At 46.4% G+C, this 18,356-nt stretch overlaps 13 non-coding genes across 13 annotated transcripts; all 13 read right to left on the bottom strand.

The window, feature by feature from the left end:
• Positions 1–1,209: 1,209 nt before the first annotated feature.
• On the bottom strand, positions 1,210–1,283 carry TRNAN-GUU (transfer RNA asparagine (anticodon GUU)). The gene has a single exon. It is a non-coding gene; the product is annotated as a tRNA-Asn (tRNA).
• Positions 1,284–3,072: 1,789 nt separating this feature from the next.
• On the bottom strand, positions 3,073–3,144 carry TRNAW-CCA (transfer RNA tryptophan (anticodon CCA)). Its single transcript has one exon. It is a non-coding gene; the product is annotated as a tRNA-Trp (tRNA).
• Positions 3,145–3,457: 313 nt separating this feature from the next.
• TRNAN-GUU (transfer RNA asparagine (anticodon GUU)) lies at positions 3,458–3,531 on the bottom strand. Its single transcript has one exon. It is a non-coding gene; the product is annotated as a tRNA-Asn (tRNA).
• A 1,789-nt stretch (positions 3,532–5,320) lies between these two features.
• TRNAW-CCA (transfer RNA tryptophan (anticodon CCA)) lies at positions 5,321–5,392 on the bottom strand. The gene has a single exon. It is a non-coding gene; the product is annotated as a tRNA-Trp (tRNA).
• A 313-nt stretch (positions 5,393–5,705) lies between these two features.
• Positions 5,706–5,779, bottom strand: TRNAN-GUU (transfer RNA asparagine (anticodon GUU)). Its single transcript has one exon. It is a non-coding gene; the product is annotated as a tRNA-Asn (tRNA).
• A 2,174-nt stretch (positions 5,780–7,953) lies between these two features.
• TRNAN-GUU (transfer RNA asparagine (anticodon GUU)) lies at positions 7,954–8,027 on the bottom strand. The gene has a single exon. It is a non-coding gene; the product is annotated as a tRNA-Asn (tRNA).
• A 1,789-nt stretch (positions 8,028–9,816) lies between these two features.
• On the bottom strand, positions 9,817–9,888 carry TRNAW-CCA (transfer RNA tryptophan (anticodon CCA)). The gene has a single exon. It is a non-coding gene; the product is annotated as a tRNA-Trp (tRNA).
• A 313-nt stretch (positions 9,889–10,201) lies between these two features.
• On the bottom strand, positions 10,202–10,275 carry TRNAN-GUU (transfer RNA asparagine (anticodon GUU)). Its single transcript has one exon. It is a non-coding gene; the product is annotated as a tRNA-Asn (tRNA).
• Positions 10,276–12,451: 2,176 nt separating this feature from the next.
• On the bottom strand, positions 12,452–12,525 carry TRNAN-GUU (transfer RNA asparagine (anticodon GUU)). The gene has a single exon. It is a non-coding gene; the product is annotated as a tRNA-Asn (tRNA).
• Positions 12,526–14,314: 1,789 nt separating this feature from the next.
• Positions 14,315–14,386, bottom strand: TRNAW-CCA (transfer RNA tryptophan (anticodon CCA)). The gene has a single exon. It is a non-coding gene; the product is annotated as a tRNA-Trp (tRNA).
• A 313-nt stretch (positions 14,387–14,699) lies between these two features.
• Positions 14,700–14,773, bottom strand: TRNAN-GUU (transfer RNA asparagine (anticodon GUU)). Its single transcript has one exon. It is a non-coding gene; the product is annotated as a tRNA-Asn (tRNA).
• A 1,789-nt stretch (positions 14,774–16,562) lies between these two features.
• On the bottom strand, positions 16,563–16,634 carry TRNAW-CCA (transfer RNA tryptophan (anticodon CCA)). Its single transcript has one exon. It is a non-coding gene; the product is annotated as a tRNA-Trp (tRNA).
• Positions 16,635–16,947: 313 nt separating this feature from the next.
• TRNAN-GUU (transfer RNA asparagine (anticodon GUU)) lies at positions 16,948–17,021 on the bottom strand. The gene has a single exon. It is a non-coding gene; the product is annotated as a tRNA-Asn (tRNA).
• Positions 17,022–18,356: the final 1,335 nt, after the last annotated feature.

The following is an 18,356-nucleotide window of genomic DNA, read 5'->3' on the forward strand; positions in this document are numbered from 1 at the left end:
AAAGGTACAGTCACGCCCGAGACAACTCTGAGTGCCTCCTCAAATTCTAAGAAATGCGAACTGGGGTCCTTCGCCTTTTATTGCCAGTGGATCTTTGTGTTTCAGACAAATGTGCACGCCTCCCAGAGCCCCATGCAATGCACTTAGGGAAATGGGGGAAGGTGCTGTGCAACCCTCGCGCTGACAATGTCTCTCTTGTCTATAATGTATCTATGAGAGAGAGAGAAATAGGCAATGCGAGAGTGAAAAAGTAAAATGGAAATGTGTCTACTGAGACCAGTATAAGGGGAAATCCTCACAATCCAGGACCGACAGTTGATTGGGAGGACGCTTACAGGTTTCCGACACCAGACCGGTACCTGAACTCACAAACCCAAACTGCAAAGTGATGGGCATTGCCACTAGACTGCCGACCCCCTTTCGGGGCCCCAGCATATATCCTTTAGTCACACCTAGTGTTCCCAGGACAGTGCAGCATTCAGCGATTACACGAAAATATTGACAGCGCTAGGAGGCCATGCAAATGGCAGAGGTATGCTTTACAAAGCCCACGTAGCGTGCACAAAACAGCACATCAGTCAGGCCCACTTGAAGAGATGGTAAAGAGGAAATACTTCTGCTGCATCCAGTAAAACATAGAGATTGGCCTGCTTTAAAGGTTGACCACGCCCTTCATGGGTGTCTGTCAATATGATACTTCCCTGCTGCAAAGTTTACATTCGAAACGCCAGAACAACTAGGCCCAGAGCACAAAGATGCAGTCAGGTTGAAATAACGAGATACTGAAGAGCAATTTTATATTTCAGAGTGGGAAAAGAAAATATGACCCCGACGTAATTTGAACACGCAACCTTCTCATCTGGAGTCAGACGCGCTACCATTGCGCCACGAGGTCCTTGTGGCAGTCCACCTGGTGTGTCTGATGACAGAATAAAGGTAGGAGACGTACATGCACCTGCAGAGCCTCATTGCTTCTTTAAGTAGACTGGCTAGGATAGCTTCCTTCTGTGCATCAGTACACGCTGCAGCCAAACCCTTCCCATGAAGTCTTGATGTTTATGAATTGAATGGCAAGTTTTGAAAAACTAAAGCAAGCGAGAAGAATTGCTTGCAGTTTATTGGATTTTTTTGGACGTCAGCAGACGAGACCTGCGAGAGGTAAACAGAAGTCCATAGTTGGTCACGCTGAATTTTTGAGCCAAAATGCACAGTCCCTGGGTGGGCTTGAACCACCAACCTTTCGGTTAACAGCCGAACGCGCTAACCGATTGCGCCACAGAGACTCATGCAGTGCTTACACTGGGGCCTGATTGGTGTGCTGTTTGCTTATGCTTCCCAGGCAACCTGAAAATATTTCTAAAATAGCTCTATTTCCCACACCAAATCAGGGTATCAAGCACTTCCCTACCTCCCCTAATCCACAAACACAGGGGATTTAGTAGAGGACAGAGCCCATCAACAGTGCACCAAATGTCCTCTGTGTAGGCATAACTTGCTATGAGGAGAAAGCCACAGTTGCGCACTTGTGTTAAAAGGGGACAGTAGGCTGAACCCAGAGAACACGGGAGAAATGACTCAGGTTTACGAGTGGAACACTCTGTGTCTTTGTGCCAAAAACAGCAGCGTCTTTTCGGTTAACAGCCGAACGCGCTAACCAATTGTGCCACAGAGACTCACTGGCATGTGTGTTCTGCCTTTGGCCTGATTGCATTGCTATTTTTTTCTGATTGGCAGAAAACCTGAACTTTTTTCTGAAAAAGGCATGCCTCTCTTAGCACTGCAGTGCATTAGACTGCTCCCTTGCTTCCCTGAGTCCCCAAATACAAAATCACCTTGGGCACAATAGAAGACACATTCCAGCAGATTTAGCAAGAGTGCACCAAGGTTTCTATATGTAGGTACCTTGCTGAGAAGCAAGACCTGCAGTTGCATTCTTCTGTTAAAAGAGGACAGCAGAGTGCACCAAGAGAACTTGGGGGAAGTAGCTTATGTTAACTACTTGCCATGATCTTTATAGATCCCTCTGTTTGACTGGGTGAATTCTAATTTCTTGGGTAGAGTAAGCAATTTTTGGATCTAGATGCTGTGCGCAACAGGAATGCTATATACTGCACTGTACTGCTACTGAAAAGTTACCAATTTTACAGGATGTTCAGGTAAGCTTTGTTTCAGAAAACAACTTGCTAGAGGCACTAAGACAGATTACTGGGACAAAGGAAGAGGGTTTTGGGATTAGCACATCTCCTATGAAAGGTACAGTCACGCCCGAGACAACTCTGAGTGTCACCTCAAATTCTAAGAAATGCAAACTAGGGACCTACGCTTTTTATTGCCAGTGGATCTTTGTGTTTCAGACAAATGTGCACGCCTCCCAGAGCCCCTTGCAATGCACTTAGGGAAATGGGGGAAGGTGCTGTGAAGCCCTCTCGCTGACAATGTCTCTCTTGTCTATAATGTATCTATGAGAGAGAGAGAAATAGGCAATGCGAGAGTGAAAAAGTAAAATGGAAATGTGTCTACTGAGACCAGTATAAGGGGAAATCCTCACAATCCAGGACCGACAGTTGATTGGGAGGGCGCTTACAGGTTTCCGACACCAGACCGGTACCTGAACTCACAAACCCAAACTGCAAAGTGATGGGCATTGCCACTAGACTGCCGACCCCCTTTCGGGGCCCCAGCATATATCCTTTAGTCACACCTAGAGTTCCCAGGACAGTGCAGCATTCAGCGATTACACGAAAATATTGACAGCGCTAGGAGGCCATGCAAATGGCAGAGGTATGCTTTACAAAGCCCACGTAGCGTGCACAAAACAGCACATCAGTCAGGCCCACTTGAAGAGATGGTAAAGAGGAAATACTTCTGCTGCATCCAGTAAAACATAGAGATTGGCCTGCTTTAAAGGTTGACCATGTCCTTCATGGGTGTCTGTCAATATGATACTTCCCTGCTGCAAAGCTTACATTCGAAACGCCAGAACAACTAGGCCCAGAGCACAAAGATGCAGTCAGGTTGAAATAACGAGATACTGAAGAGCAATTTTGTATTTCAGAGTGGGAAAAGGAAGTATGACCCCGACGTGATTTGAACACGCAACCTTTTGATCTGGAGTCAGACGCGCTACCATTGCGCCACGAGGTCCTTGCGGCAGTCCACCTGGTGTGTCTGATGACAGAATAAAGGTAGGAGACGTACATGCACCTGCAGAGCCTCATTGCTTCTTTAAGTAGACTGGCTAGGATAGCTTCCTTCTGTGCATCAGTACACGCTGCAGCCAAACCCTTCCCATGAAGTCTTGATGTTTATGAATTGAATGGCAAGTTTTGAAAAACTAAAGCAAGCGAGAAGAATTGCTTGCAGTTTATTGGATTTTTTGGACGTCAGCAGACGAGACCTGCGAGAGGTAAACAGAAGTTCATAGTTGGTCATGCTGAATTTTTGAGCCAAAATGCATCGTCCCTGGGTGGGCTTGAACCACCAACCTTTCGGTTAACAGCCGAACGCGCTAACCGATTGCGCCACAGAGACTCATGCAGTGCTTGCACTGGGGCCTGATTGGTGTGCTGTTTGCTTATGCTCCCCAGGCAACCTGAAAATATTTCTAAAATGCTCTATTTCCCACAGCAAATCAGGGTATCAAGCACTTCCCTACCTCCCGTAATCCACAAACACAGGGGATTTAGTAGAGGACAGAGCCCATCAACAGTGCACCAAATGCCCTCTGTGTAGGCATAACTTGCTATGAGGAGAAAGCCACAGTTGCGCACTTGTGTTAAAAGGGGACAGTAGGCTGAACCCAGAGAACACGGGAGAAATGACTCAGGTTTACTGAGTGGAACACTCTGTGTCTTTGTGCCCAAAACAGCAGCGTCTTTTCGGTTAACAGCCGAACGCGCTAACCAATTGCGCCACAGAGACTCACTGGCATGTGTGTTCTGCCTTTGGCCTGATTGCATTGCTATTTTTTTCTGATTGGCAGAAAACCTGAACTTTTTTCTGAAAAAGGCATGCCTCTCTTAGCACTGCAGTGCATTAGACTGCTCCCTTGCTTCCCTGAGTCCCCAAATACACAACCACCTTGGGCACAATAGAAGACACATTCCAGCAGATTTAGCAAGAGTGCACCAAGGATTCTATATGTAGGTACCTTGCTGAGAAGCAAGACCTGCAGTTGCATTCTTCTGTTAAAAGAGGGCAGCAGAGTGCACCAAGAGAACTTGGGGGAAGTAGATTATGTTAACTACTTGCCATGCTCTTTATAGATCCCTCTGTTTGACTGGGTGAATTCTAATTTCTGGGGTAGAGTAAGCAATTTTTGGATCTAGATGCTGTGCGCAACAGGAATGCTATATACTGCACTGTACTGCTACTGAAAAGTTACCAATTTTACAGGATGTTCAGGTAAGCTTTGTTTCAGAAAACAACTTGCTAGAGGCACTAAGACAGATTACTGGGACAAAGGAAGAGGGTTTGGGGATTAGCACATCTCCTATGAAAGGTACAGTCACGCCCGAGACAACTCTGAGTGTCACCTCGAATTCTAAGAAATGCAAACTAGGGACCTACGCTTTTTATTGCCAGTGGATCTTTGTGTTTCAGACAAATGTGCACGCCTCCCAGAGCCCCTTGCAATGCACTTAGGGAAATGGGGGAAGGTGCTGTGCAACCCTCTCGCTGACAATGTCTCTCTTGTCTATAATGTAACTATGAGAGAGAGAGAAATAGGCAATGCGAGAGTGAAAAAGTAAAATGGAAATGTGTCTACTGAGACCAGTATAAGGGGAAATCCTCACAATCCAGGACCGACAGTTGATTGGGAGGGCGCTTACAGTTTTCTGACACCAGACCGGTACCTGAACTCACAAACCCAAACTGCAAAGTGATGGGCATTGCCACTAGACTGCCGACCCCCTTTCGGGGCCCCAGCATATATCCTTTAGTCACACCTAGAGTTCCCAGGACAGTGCAGCATTCAGCGATTACACGAAAATATTGACAGCGCTAGGAGGCCATGCAAATGGCAGAGGTATGCTTTACAAAGCCCACGTAGCGTGCACAAAACAGCACATCAGTCAGGCCCACTTGAAGAGATGGTAAAGAGGAAATACTTCTGCTGCATCCAGTAAAACATAGAGATTGGCCTGCTTTAAAGGTTGACCATGTCCTTCATGGGTGTCTGTCAATATGATACTTCCCTGCTGCAAAGCTTACATTCGAAACGCCAGAACAACTAGGCCCAGAGCACAAAGATGCAGTCAGGTTGAAATAACGAGATACTGAAGAGCAATTTTGTATTTCAGAGTGGGAAAAGGAAGTATGACCCCGACGTGATTTGAACACGCAACCTTTTGATCTGGAGTCAGACGCGCTACCATTGCGCCACGAGGTCCTTGCGGCAGTCCACCTGGTGTGTCTGATGACAGAATAAAGGTAGGAGACGTACATGCACCTGCAGAGCCTCATTGCTTCTTTAAGTAGACTGGCTAGGATAGCTTCCTTCTGTGCATCAGTACACGCTGCAGCCAAACCCTTCCCATGAAGTCTTGATGTTTATGAATTGAATGGCAAGTTTTGAAAAACTAAAGCAAGCGAGAAGAATTGCTTGCAGTTTATTGGATTTTTTGGACGTCAGCAGACGAGACCTGCGAGAGGTAAACAGAAGTTCATAGTTGGTCATGCTGAATTTTTGAGCCAAAATGCATCGTCCCTGGGTGGGCTTGAACCACCAACCTTTCGGTTAACAGCCGAACGCGCTAACCGATTGCGCCACAGAGACTCATGCAGTGCTTGCACTGGGGCCTGATTGGTGTGCTGTTTGCTTATGCTCCCCAGGCAACCTGAACATATTTCTAAAATGCTCTATTTCCCACAGCAAATCAGGGTATCAAGCACTTCCCTACCTCCCGTAATCCACAAACACAGGGGATTTAGTAGAGGACAGAGCCCATCAACAGTGCACCAAATGCCCTCTGTGTAGGCATAACTTGCTATGAGGAGAAAGCCACAGTTGCGCACTTGTGTTAAAAGGGGACAGTAGGCTGAACCCAGAGAACACGGGAGAAATGACTCAGGTTTACTGAGTGGAACACTCTGTGTCTTTGTGCCCAAAACAGCAGCGTCTTTTCGGTTAACAGCCGAACGCGCTAACCAATTGCGCCACAGAGACTCACTGGCATGTGTGTTCTGCCTTTGGCCTGATTGCATTGCTATTTTTTTCTGATTGGCAGAAAACCTGAACTTTTTTCTGAAAAAGGCATGCCTCTCTTAGCACTGCAGTGCATTAGACTGCTCCCTTGCTTCCCTGAGTCCCCAAATACACAACCACCTTGGGCACAATAGAAGACACATTCCAGCAGATTTAGCAAGAGTGCACCAAGGATTCTATATGTAGGTACCTTGCTGAGAAGCAAGACCTGCAGTTGCATTCTTCTGTTAAAAGAGGGCAGCAGAGTGCACCAAGAGAACTTGGGGGAAGTAGATTATGTTAACTACTTGCCATGCTCTTTATAGATCCCTCTGTTTGACTGGGTGAATTCTAATTTCTGGGGTAGAGTAAGCAATTTTTGGATCTAGATGCTGTGCGCAACAGGAATGCTATATACTGCACTGTACTGCTACTGAAAAGTTACCAATTTTACAGGATGTTCAGGTAAGCTTTGTTTCAGAAAACAACTTGCTAGAGGCACTAAGACAGATTACTGGGACAAAGGAAGAGGGTTTGGGGATTAGCACATCTCCTATGAAAGGTACAGTCACGCCCGAGACAACTCTGAGTGTCACCTCGAATTCTAAGAAATGCAAACTAGGGACATACGCTTTTTATTGCCAGTGGATCTTTGTGTTTCAGACAAATGTGCACGCCTCCCAGAGCCCCTTGCAATGCACTTAGGGAAAGGGGGGAAGGTGCTGTGAAGCCCTCTCGCTGACAATGTCTCTCTTGTCTATAATGTAACTATGAGAGAGAGAGAAATAGGCAATGCGAGAGTGAAAAAGTAAAATGGAAATGTGTCTACTGAGACCAGTATAAGGGGAAATCCTCACAATCCAGGACCGACAGTTGATTGGGAGGGCGCTTACAGGTTTCCGACACCAGACCGGTACCTGAACTCACAAACCCAAACTGCAAAGTGATGGGCATTGCCACTAGACTGCCGACCCCCTTTCGGGGCCCCAGCATATATCCTTTAGTCACACCTAGAGTTCCCAGGACAGTGCAGCATTCAGCGATTACACGAAAATATTGACAGCGCTAGGAGGCCATGCAAATGGCAGAGGTATGCTTTACAAAGCCGACGTAGCTTGCACAAAACAGCACATCAGTCAGGCCCACTTGAAGAGATGGTAAAGAGGAAATACTTCTGCTGCATCCAGTAAAACATAGAGATTGGCCTGCTTTAAAGGTTGACCATGTCCTTCATGGGTGTCTGTCAATATGATACTTCCCTGCTGCAAAGCTTACATTCGAAACGCCAGAACAACTAGGCCCAGAGCACAAAGATGCAGTCAGGTTGAAATAACGAGATACTGAAGAGCAATTTTATATTTCAGAGTGGGAAAAGCAAATATGCCCCCGACGTGATTTGAACACTAAACCTTCTGATCTGGAGTCAGACGCGCTACCATTGCGCCACGAGGTCCTTGCGGCAGTTCACCTGGTGTGTCTGATGACAGAATAAAGGTAGGAGACGTACATGCACCTGCAGAGCCTCATTGCTTCTTTAAGTAGACTGGCTAGGATAGCTTCCTTCTGTGCATCAGTACACGCTGCAGCCAAACCCTTCCCATGAAGTCTTGATGTTTATGAATTGAATGGCAAGTTTTGAAAAACTAAAGCAAGCGAGAAGAATTGCTTGCAGTTTATTGGATTTTTTGGACGTCAGCAGACGAGACCTGCGAGAGGTAAACAGAAGTCCATAGTTGGTCACGCTGAATTTTTCAGCCAAAATGCACCGTCCCTGGGTGGGCTTGAACCACCAAACTTTCAGTTAACAGCCGAACGCGCTAACCGATTGCGCCACAGAGACTCATGCAGTTCTTACACAGGGGCCTGATTGGTGTGCTGTTTGCTTATGCTTCCCAGGCAACCTGAAAATATTTCTAAAATAGCTCTATTTCCCACAGCAAATCAGGGTATCAAGCACTTCCCTACCTCCCCTAATCCACAAACACAGGGGATTTAGTAGAGGACAGAGCCCATCAACAGTGCACCAAATGTCCTCTGTATAGGCATAACTTGCTATGAGGAGAAAGCCACAGTTGCGCACTTGTGTTAAAAGGGGACAGTAGGCTGAACCCAGAGAACACGGGAGAAATGACTCAGGTTTACTGAGTGGAACACTCTGTGTCTTTGTGCCAAAAACAGCAGCGTCTTTTCGGTTAACAGCCGAACGCGCTAACCAATTGCGCCACAGAGACTCACTGGCATGTGTGTTCTGCCTTTGGCCTGATTGCATTGCTATTTTTTTCTGATTGGCAGAAAACCTGAACTTTTTTCTGAAAAAGGCATGCCTCTCTTAGCACTGCAGTGCATTAGACTGCTCCCTTGCTTCCCTGAGTCCCCAAATACACAACCACCTTGGGCACAATAGAAGACACATTCCAGCAGATTTAGCAAGAGTGCACCAAGGATTCTATATGTAGGTACCTTGCTGAGAAGCAAGACCTGCAGTTGCATTCTTCTGTTAAAAGAGGGCAGCAGAGTGCACCAAGAGAACTTGGGGGAAGTAGCTTATGTTAACTACTTGCCATGCTCTTTATAGATCCCTCTGTTTGACTGGGTGAATTCTAATTTCTGGGGTAGAGTAAGCAATTTTTGGATCTAGATGCTGTGCGCAACAGGAATGCTATATACTGCATTGTACTGCTACTGAAAAGTTACCAATTTTACAGGATGTTCAGGTAAGCTTTGTTTCAGAAAACAACTTGCTAGAGGCACTAAGACAGATTACTGGGACAAAGGAAGAGGGTTTGGGGATTAGCACATCTCCTATGAAAGGTACAGTCACGCCCGAGACAACTCTGAGTGTCACCTCAAATTCTAAGAAATGCAAACTAGGGACCTACGCTTTTTATTGCCAGTGGATCTTTGTGTTTCAGACAAATGTGCACGCCTCCCAGAGCCCCTTGCAATGCACTTAGGGAAATGGGGGAAGGTGCTGTGAAGCCCTCTCGCTGACAATGTCTCTCTTGTCTATAATGTATCTATGAGAGAGAGAGAAATAGGCAATGCGAGAGTGAAAAAGTAAAATGGAAATGTGTCTACTGAGACCAGTATAAGGGGAAATCCTCACAATCCAGGACCGACAGTTGATTGGGAGGGCGCTTACAGGTTTCCGACACCAGACCGGTACCTGAACTCACAAACCCAAACTGCAAAGTGATGGGCATTGCCACTAGACTGCCGACCCCCTTTCGGGCCCCAGCATATATCCTTTAGTCACACCTAGAGTTCCCAGGACAGTGCAGCATTCAGCGATTACACGAAAATATTGACAGCGCTAGGAGGCCATGCAAATGGCAGAGGTATGCTTTACAAAGCCCACGTAGCGTGCACAAAACAGCACATCAGTCAGGCCCACTTGAAGAGATGGTAAAGAGGAAATACTTCTGCTGCATCCAGTAAAACATAGAGATTGGCCTGCTTTAAAGGTTGACCATGTCCTTCATGGTTGTCTGTCAATATGATACTTCCCTGCTGGAAAGCTTACATTCGAAACGCCAGAACAACTAGGCCCAGAGCACAAAGATGCAGTCAGGTTGAAATAACGAGATACTGAAGAGCAATTTTGTATTTCAGAGTGGGAAAAGGAAGTATGACCCCGACGTGATTTGAACACACAACCTTCTGATCTGGAGTCAGACGCGCTACCATTGCGCCACGAGGTCCTTGTGGCAATCCACCTGGTGTGTCTGATGACAGAATAAAGGTAGGAGACGTACATGGACCTGCAGAGCCTCATTGCTTCTTTAAGTAGACTGGCTAGGATAGCTTCCTTCTGTGCATCAGTACACGCTGCAGCCAAACCCTTCCCATGAAGTCTTGATGTTTATGAATTGAATGGCAAGTTTTGAAAAACTAAAGCAAGCGAGAAGAATTGCTTGCAGTTTATTGGATTTTTTGGACGTCAGCAGACGAGACCTGCGAGAGGTAAACAGAAGTTCATAGTTGGTCATGCTGAATTTTTGAGCCAAAATGCATCGTCCCTGGGTGGGCTTGAACCACCAACCTTTCGGTTAACAGCCGAACGCGCTAACCGATTGCGCCACAGAGACTCATGCAGTGCTTACACTGGGGCCTGATTGGTGTGCTGTTTGCTTATGCTTCCCAGGCAACCTGAAAATATTTCTAAAATAGCTCTATTTCCCACAGCAAATCAGGGTATCAAGCACTTCCCTACCTCCCCTAATCCACAAACACAGGGGATTTAGTAGAGGACAGAGCCCATCAACAGTGCACCAAATGTCCTCTGTGTAGGCATTACTTGCTATGAGGAGAAAGCCACAGTTGCGCACTTGTGTTAAAAGGGGACAGTAGGCTGAACCCAGAGAACACGGGAGAAATGACTCAGGTTTACTGAGTGGAACACTCTGTGGGTTTGTGCCAAAAACAGCAGCGTCTTTTCGGTTAACAGCCGAACGCGCTAACCAATTGTGCCACAGAGACTCACTGGCATGTGTGTTCTGCCTTTGGCCTGATTGCATTGCTATTTTTTTCTGATTGGCAGAAAACCTGAACTTTTTTCTGAAAAAGGCATGCCTCTCTTAGCACTGCAGTGCATTAGACTGCTCCCTTGCTTCCCTGAGTCCCCAAATACACAACCACCTTGGGCACAATAGAAGACACATTCCAGCAGATTTAGTAAGAGTGCACCAAGGTTTCTATATGTAGGTACCTTGCTGAGAAGCAAGACCTGCAGTTGCATTCTTCTGTTAAAAGAGGGCAGCAGAGTGCACCAAGAGAACTTGGGGGAAGTAGCTTATGTTAACTACTTGCCATGCTCTTTATAGATCCCTCTGTTTGACTGGGTGAATTCTAATTTCTGGGGTAGAGTAAGCAATTTTTGGATCTAGATGCTGTGCGCAACAGGAATGCTATATACTGCACTGTACTGCTACTGAAAAGTTACCAATTTTACAGGATGTTCAGGTAAGCTTTGTTTCAGAAAACAACTTGCTAGAGGCCCTAGGACAGATTACTGGAACAAAGGAAGAGGGTTTGGGGATTAGCACATCTCCTATGAAAGGTACAGTCACGCCCGAGACAACTCTGAGTGCCTCCTCAAATTCTAAGAAATGCGAACTGGGGTCCTTCGCCTTTTATTGCCAGTGGATCTTTGTGTTTCAGACAAATGTGCACGCCTCCCAGAGCCCCATGCAATGCACTTAGGGAAATGGGGGAAGGTGCTGTGCAACCCTCGCGCTGACAATGTCTCTCTTGTCTATAATGTATCTATGAGAGAGAGAGAAATAGGCAATGCGAGAGTGAAAAAGTAAAATGGAAATGTGTCTACTGAGACCAGTATAAGGGGAAATCCTCACAATCCAGGACCGACAGTTGATTGGGAGGACGCTTACAGGTTTCCGACACCAGACCGGTACCTGAACTCACAAACCCAAACTGCAAAGTGATGGGCATTGCCACTAGACTGCCGACCCCCTTTCGGGGCCCCAGCATATATCCTTTAGTCACACCTAGTGTTCCCAGGACAGTGCAGCATTCAGCGATTACACGAAAATATTGACAGCGCTAGGAGGCCATGCAAATGGCAGAGGTATGCTTTACAAAGCCCACGTAGCGTGCACAAAACAGCACATCAGTCAGGCCCACTTGAAGAGATGGTAAAGAGGAAATACTTCTGCTGCATCCAGTAAAACATAGAGATTGGCCTGCTTTAAAGGTTGACCACGCCCTTCATGGGTGTCTGTCAATATGATACTTCCCTGCTGCAAAGTTTACATTCGAAACGCCAGAACAACTAGGCCCAGAGCACAAAGATGCAGTCAGGTTGAAATAACGAGATACTGAAGAGCAATTTTATATTTCAGAGTGGGAAAAGAAAATATGACCCCGACGTAATTTGAACACGCAACCTTCTCATCTGGAGTCAGACGCGCTACCATTGCGCCACGAGGTCCTTGTGGCAGTCCACCTGGTGTGTCTGATGACAGAATAAAGGTAGGAGACGTACATGCACCTGCAGAGCCTCATTGCTTCTTTAAGTAGACTGGCTAGGATAGCTTCCTTCTGTGCATCAGTACACGCTGCAGCCAAACCCTTCCCATGAAGTCTTGATGTTTATGAATTGAATGGCAAGTTTTGAAAAACTAAAGCAAGCGAGAAGAATTGCTTGCAGTTTATTGGATTTTTTTGGACGTCAGCAGACGAGACCTGCGAGAGGTAAACAGAAGTCCATAGTTGGTCACGCTGAATTTTTGAGCCAAAATGCACAGTCCCTGGGTGGGCTTGAACCACCAACCTTTCGGTTAACAGCCGAACGCGCTAACCGATTGCGCCACAGAGACTCATGCAGTGCTTACACTGGGGCCTGATTGGTGTGCTGTTTGCTTATGCTTCCCAGGCAACCTGAAAATATTTCTAAAATAGCTCTATTTCCCACACCAAATCAGGGTATCAAGCACTTCCCTACCTCCCCTAATCCACAAACACAGGGGATTTAGTAGAGGACAGAGCCCATCAACAGTGCACCAAATGTCCTCTGTGTAGGCATAACTTGCTATGAGGAGAAAGCCACAGTTGCGCACTTGTGTTAAAAGGGGACAGTAGGCTGAACCCAGAGAACACGGGAGAAATGACTCAGGTTTACGAGTGGAACACTCTGTGTCTTTGTGCCAAAAACAGCAGCGTCTTTTCGGTTAACAGCCGAACGCGCTAACCAATTGTGCCACAGAGACTCACTGGCATGTGTGTTCTGCCTTTGGCCTGATTGCATTGCTATTTTTTTCTGATTGGCAGAAAACCTGAACTTTTTTCTGAAAAAGGCATGCCTCTCTTAGCACTGCAGTGCATTAGACTGCTCCCTTGCTTCCCTGAGTCCCCAAATACAAAATCACCTTGGGCACAATAGAAGACACATTCCAGCAGATTTAGCAAGAGTGCACCAAGGTTTCTATATGTAGGTACCTTGCTGAGAAGCAAGACCTGCAGTTGCATTCTTCTGTTAAAAGAGGACAGCAGAGTGCACCAAGAGAACTTGGGGGAAGTAGCTTATGTTAACTACTTGCCATGATCTTTATAGATCCCTCTGTTTGACTGGGTGAATTCTAATTTCTTGGGTAGAGTAAGCAATTTTTGGATCTAGATGCTGTGCGCAACAGGAATGCTATATACTGCACTGTACTGCTACTGAAAAGTTACCAATTTTACAGGATGTTCAGGTAAGCTTTGTTTCAGAAAACAACTTGCTAGAGGCACTAAGACAGATTACTGGGACAAAGGAAGAGGGTTTTGGGATTAGCACATCTCCTATGAAAGGTACAGTCACGCCCGAGACAACTCTGAGTGTCACCTCAAATTCTAAGAAATGCAAACTAGGGACCTACGCTTTTTATTGCCAGTGGATCTTTGTGTTTCAGACAAATGTGCACGCCTCCCAGAGCCCCTTGCAATGCACTTAGGGAAATGGGGGAAGGTGCTGTGAAGCCCTCTCGCTGACAATGTCTCTCTTGTCTATAATGTATCTATGAGAGAGAGAGAAATAGGCAATGCGAGAGTGAAAAAGTAAAATGGAAATGTGTCTACTGAGACCAGTATAAGGGGAAATCCTCACAATCCAGGACCGACAGTTGATTGGGAGGGCGCTTACAGGTTTCCGACACCAGACCGGTACCTGAACTCACAAACCCAAACTGCAAAGTGATGGGCATTGCCACTAGACTGCCGACCCCCTTTCGGGGCCCCAGCATATATCCTTTAGTCACACCTAGAGTTCCCAGGACAGTGCAGCATTCAGCGATTACACGAAAATATTGACAGCGCTAGGAGGCCATGCAAATGGCAGAGGTATGCTTTACAAAGCCCACGTAGCGTGCACAAAACAGCACATCAGTCAGGCCCACTTGAAGAGATGGTAAAGAGGAAATACTTCTGCTGCATCCAGTAAAACATAGAGATTGGCCTGCTTTAAAGGTTGACCATGTCCTTCATGGGTGTCTGTCAATATGATACTTCCCTGCTGCAAAGCTTACATTCGAAACGCCAGAACAACTAGGCCCAGAGCACAAAGATGCAGTCAGGTTGAAATAACGAGATACTGAAGAGCAATTTTGTATTTCAGAGTGGGAAAAGGAAGTATGACCCCGACGTGATTTGAACACGCAACCTTTTGATCTGGAGTCAGACGCGCTACCATTGCGCCACGAGGTCCTTGCGGCAGTCCACCTGGTGTGTCTGATGACAGAATAAAGGTAGGAGACGTACATGCACCTGCAGAGCCTCATTGCTTCTTTAAGTAGACTGGCTAGGATAGCTTCCTTCTGTGCATCAGTACACGCTGCAGCCAAACCCTTCCCATGAAGTCTTGATGTTTATGAATTGAATGGCAAGTTTTGAAAAACTAAAGCAAGCGAGAAGAATTGCTTGCAGTTTATTGGATTTTTTGGACGTCAGCAGACGAGACCTGCGAGAGGTAAACAGAAGTTCATAGTTGGTCATGCTGAATTTTTGAGCCAAAATGCATCGTCCCTGGGTGGGCTTGAACCACCAACCTTTCGGTTAACAGCCGAACGCGCTAACCGATTGCGCCACAGAGACTCATGCAGTGCTTGCACTGGGGCCTGATTGGTGTGCTGTTTGCTTATGCTCCCCAGGCAACCTGAAAATATTTCTAAAATGCTCTATTTCCCACAGCAAATCAGGGTATCAAGCACTTCCCTACCTCCCGTAATCCACAAACACAGGGGATTTAGTAGAGGACAGAGCCCATCAACAGTGCACCAAATGCCCTCTGTGTAGGCATAACTTGCTATGAGGAGAAAGCCACAGTTGCGCACTTGTGTTAAAAGGGGACAGTAGGCTGAACCCAGAGAACACGGGAGAAATGACTCAGGTTTACTGAGTGGAACACTCTGTGTCTTTGTGCCCAAAACAGCAGCGTCTTTTCGGTTAACAGCCGAACGCGCTAACCAATTGCGCCACAGAGACTCACTGGCATGTGTGTTCTGCCTTTGGCCTGATTGCATTGCTATTTTTTTCTGATTGGCAGAAAACCTGAACTTTTTTCTGAAAAAGGCATGCCTCTCTTAGCACTGCAGTGCATTAGACTGCTCCCTTGCTTCCCTGAGTCCCCAAATACACAACCACCTTGGGCACAATAGAAGACACATTCCAGCAGATTTAGCAAGAGTGCACCAAGGATTCTATATGTAGGTACCTTGCTGAGAAGCAAGACCTGCAGTTGCATTCTTCTGTTAAAAGAGGGCAGCAGAGTGCACCAAGAGAACTTGGGGGAAGTAGATTATGTTAACTACTTGCCATGCTCTTTATAGATCCCTCTGTTTGACTGGGTGAATTCTAATTTCTGGGGTAGAGTAAGCAATTTTTGGATCTAGATGCTGTGCGCAACAGGAATGCTATATACTGCACTGTACTGCTACTGAAAAGTTACCAATTTTACAGGATGTTCAGGTAAGCTTTGTTTCAGAAAACAACTTGCTAGAGGCACTAAGACAGATTACTGGGACAAAGGAAGAGGGTTTGGGGATTAGCACATCTCCTATGAAAGGTACAGTCACGCCCGAGACAACTCTGAGTGTCACCTCGAATTCTAAGAAATGCAAACTAGGGACCTACGCTTTTTATTGCCAGTGGATCTTTGTGTTTCAGACAAATGTGCACGCCTCCCAGAGCCCCTTGCAATGCACTTAGGGAAATGGGGGAAGGTGCTGTGCAACCCTCTCGCTGACAATGTCTCTCTTGTCTATAATGTAACTATGAGAGAGAGAGAAATAGGCAATGCGAGAGTGAAAAAGTAAAATGGAAATGTGTCTACTGAGACCAGTATAAGGGGAAATCCTCACAATCCAGGACCGACAGTTGATTGGGAGGGCGCTTACAGTTTTCTGACACCAGACCGGTACCTGAACTCACAAACCCAAACTGCAAAGTGATGGGCATTGCCACTAGACTGCCGACCCCCTTTCGGGGCCCCAGCATATATCCTTTAGTCACACCTAGAGTTCCCAGGACAGTGCAGCATTCAGCGATTACACGAAAATATTGACAGCGCTAGGAGGCCATGCAAATGGCAGAGGTATGCTTTACAAAGCCCACGTAGCGTGCACAAAACAGCACATCAGTCAGGCCCACTTGAAGAGATGGTAAAGAGGAAATACTTCTGCTGCATCCAGTAAAACATAGAGATTGGCCTGCTTTAAAGGTTGACCATGTCCTTCATGGGTGTCTGTCAATATGATACTTCCCTGCTGCAAAGCTTACATTCGAAACGCCAGAACAACTAGGCCCAGAGCACAAAGATGCAGTCAGGTTGAAATAACGAGATACTGAAGAGCAATTTTGTATTTCAGAGTGGGAAAAGGAAGTATGACCCCGACGTGATTTGAACACGCAACCTTTTGATCTGGAGTCAGACGCGCTACCATTGCGCCACGAGGTCCTTGCGGCAGTCCACCTGGTGTGTCTGATGACAGAATAAAGGTAGGAGACGTACATGCACCTGCAGAGCCTCATTGCTTCTTTAAGTAGACTGGCTAGGATAGCTTCCTTCTGTGCATCAGTACACGCTGCAGCCAAACCCTTCCCATGAAGTCTTGATGTTTATGAATTGAATGGCAAGTTTTGAAAAACTAAAGCAAGCGAGAAGAATTGCTTGCAGTTTATTGGATTTTTTGGACGTCAGCAGACGAGACCTGCGAGAGGTAAACAGAAGTTCATAGTTGGTCATGCTGAATTTTTGAGCCAAAATGCATCGTCCCTGGGTGGGCTTGAACCACCAACCTTTCGGTTAACAGCCGAACGCGCTAACCGATTGCGCCACAGAGACTCATGCAGTGCTTGCACTGGGGCCTGATTGGTGTGCTGTTTGCTTATGCTCCCCAGGCAACCTGAACATATTTCTAAAATGCTCTATTTCCCACAGCAAATCAGGGTATCAAGCACTTCCCTACCTCCCGTAATCCACAAACACAGGGGATTTAGTAGAGGACAGAGCCCATCAACAGTGCACCAAATGCCCTCTGTGTAGGCATAACTTGCTATGAGGAGAAAGCCACAGTTGCGCACTTGTGTTAAAAGGGGACAGTAGGCTGAACCCAGAGAACACGGGAGAAATGACTCAGGTTTACTGAGTGGAACACTCTGTGTCTTTGTGCCCAAAACAGCAGCGTCTTTTCGGTTAACAGCCGAACGCGCTAACCAATTGCGCCACAGAGACTCACTGGCATGTGTGTTCTGCCTTTGGCCTGATTGCATTGCTATTTTTTTCTGATTGGCAGAAAACCTGAACTTTTTTCTGAAAAAGGCATGCCTCTCTTAGCACTGCAGTGCATTAGACTGCTCCCTTGCTTCCCTGAGTCCCCAAATACACAACCACCTTGGGCACAATAGAAGACACATTCCAGCAGATTTAGCAAGAGTGCACCAAGGATTCTATATGTAGGTACCTTGCTGAGAAGCAAGACCTGCAGTTGCATTCTTCTGTTAAAAGAGGGCAGCAGAGTGCACCAAGAGAACTTGGGGGAAGTAGATTATGTTAACTACTTGCCATGCTCTTTATAGATCCCTCTGTTTGACTGGGTGAATTCTAATTTCTGGGGTAGAGTAAGCAATTTTTGGATCTAGATGCTGTGCGCAACAGGAATGCTATATACTGCACTGTACTGCTACTGAAAAGTTACCAATTTTACAGGATGTTCAGGTAAGCTTTGTTTCAGAAAACAACTTGCTAGAGGCACTAAGACAGATTACTGGGACAAAGGAAGAGGGTTTGGGGATTAGCACATCTCCTATGAAAGGTACAGTCACGCCCGAGACAACTCTGAGTGTCACCTCGAATTCTAAGAAATGCAAACTAGGGACATACGCTTTTTATTGCCAGTGGATCTTTGTGTTTCAGACAAATGTGCACGCCTCCCAGAGCCCCTTGCAATGCACTTAGGGAAAGGGGGGAAGGTGCTGTGAAGCCCTCTCGCTGACAATGTCTCTCTTGTCTATAATGTAACTATGAGAGAGAGAGAAATAGGCAATGCGAGAGTGAAAAAGTAAAATGGAAATGTGTCTACTGAGACCAGTATAAGGGGAAATCCTCACAATCCAGGACCGACAGTTGATTGGGAGGGCGCTTACAGGTTTCCGACACCAGACCGGTACCTGAACTCAC

Source organism: Ambystoma mexicanum, chromosome 11 (assembly GCF_040938575.1).
Source record: "Ambystoma mexicanum isolate Mex_15411 chromosome 11, UKY_AmexF1_1, whole genome shotgun sequence".
In the NCBI taxonomy this organism is placed as follows: domain Eukaryota; kingdom Metazoa; phylum Chordata; class Amphibia; order Caudata; family Ambystomatidae; genus Ambystoma; species Ambystoma mexicanum.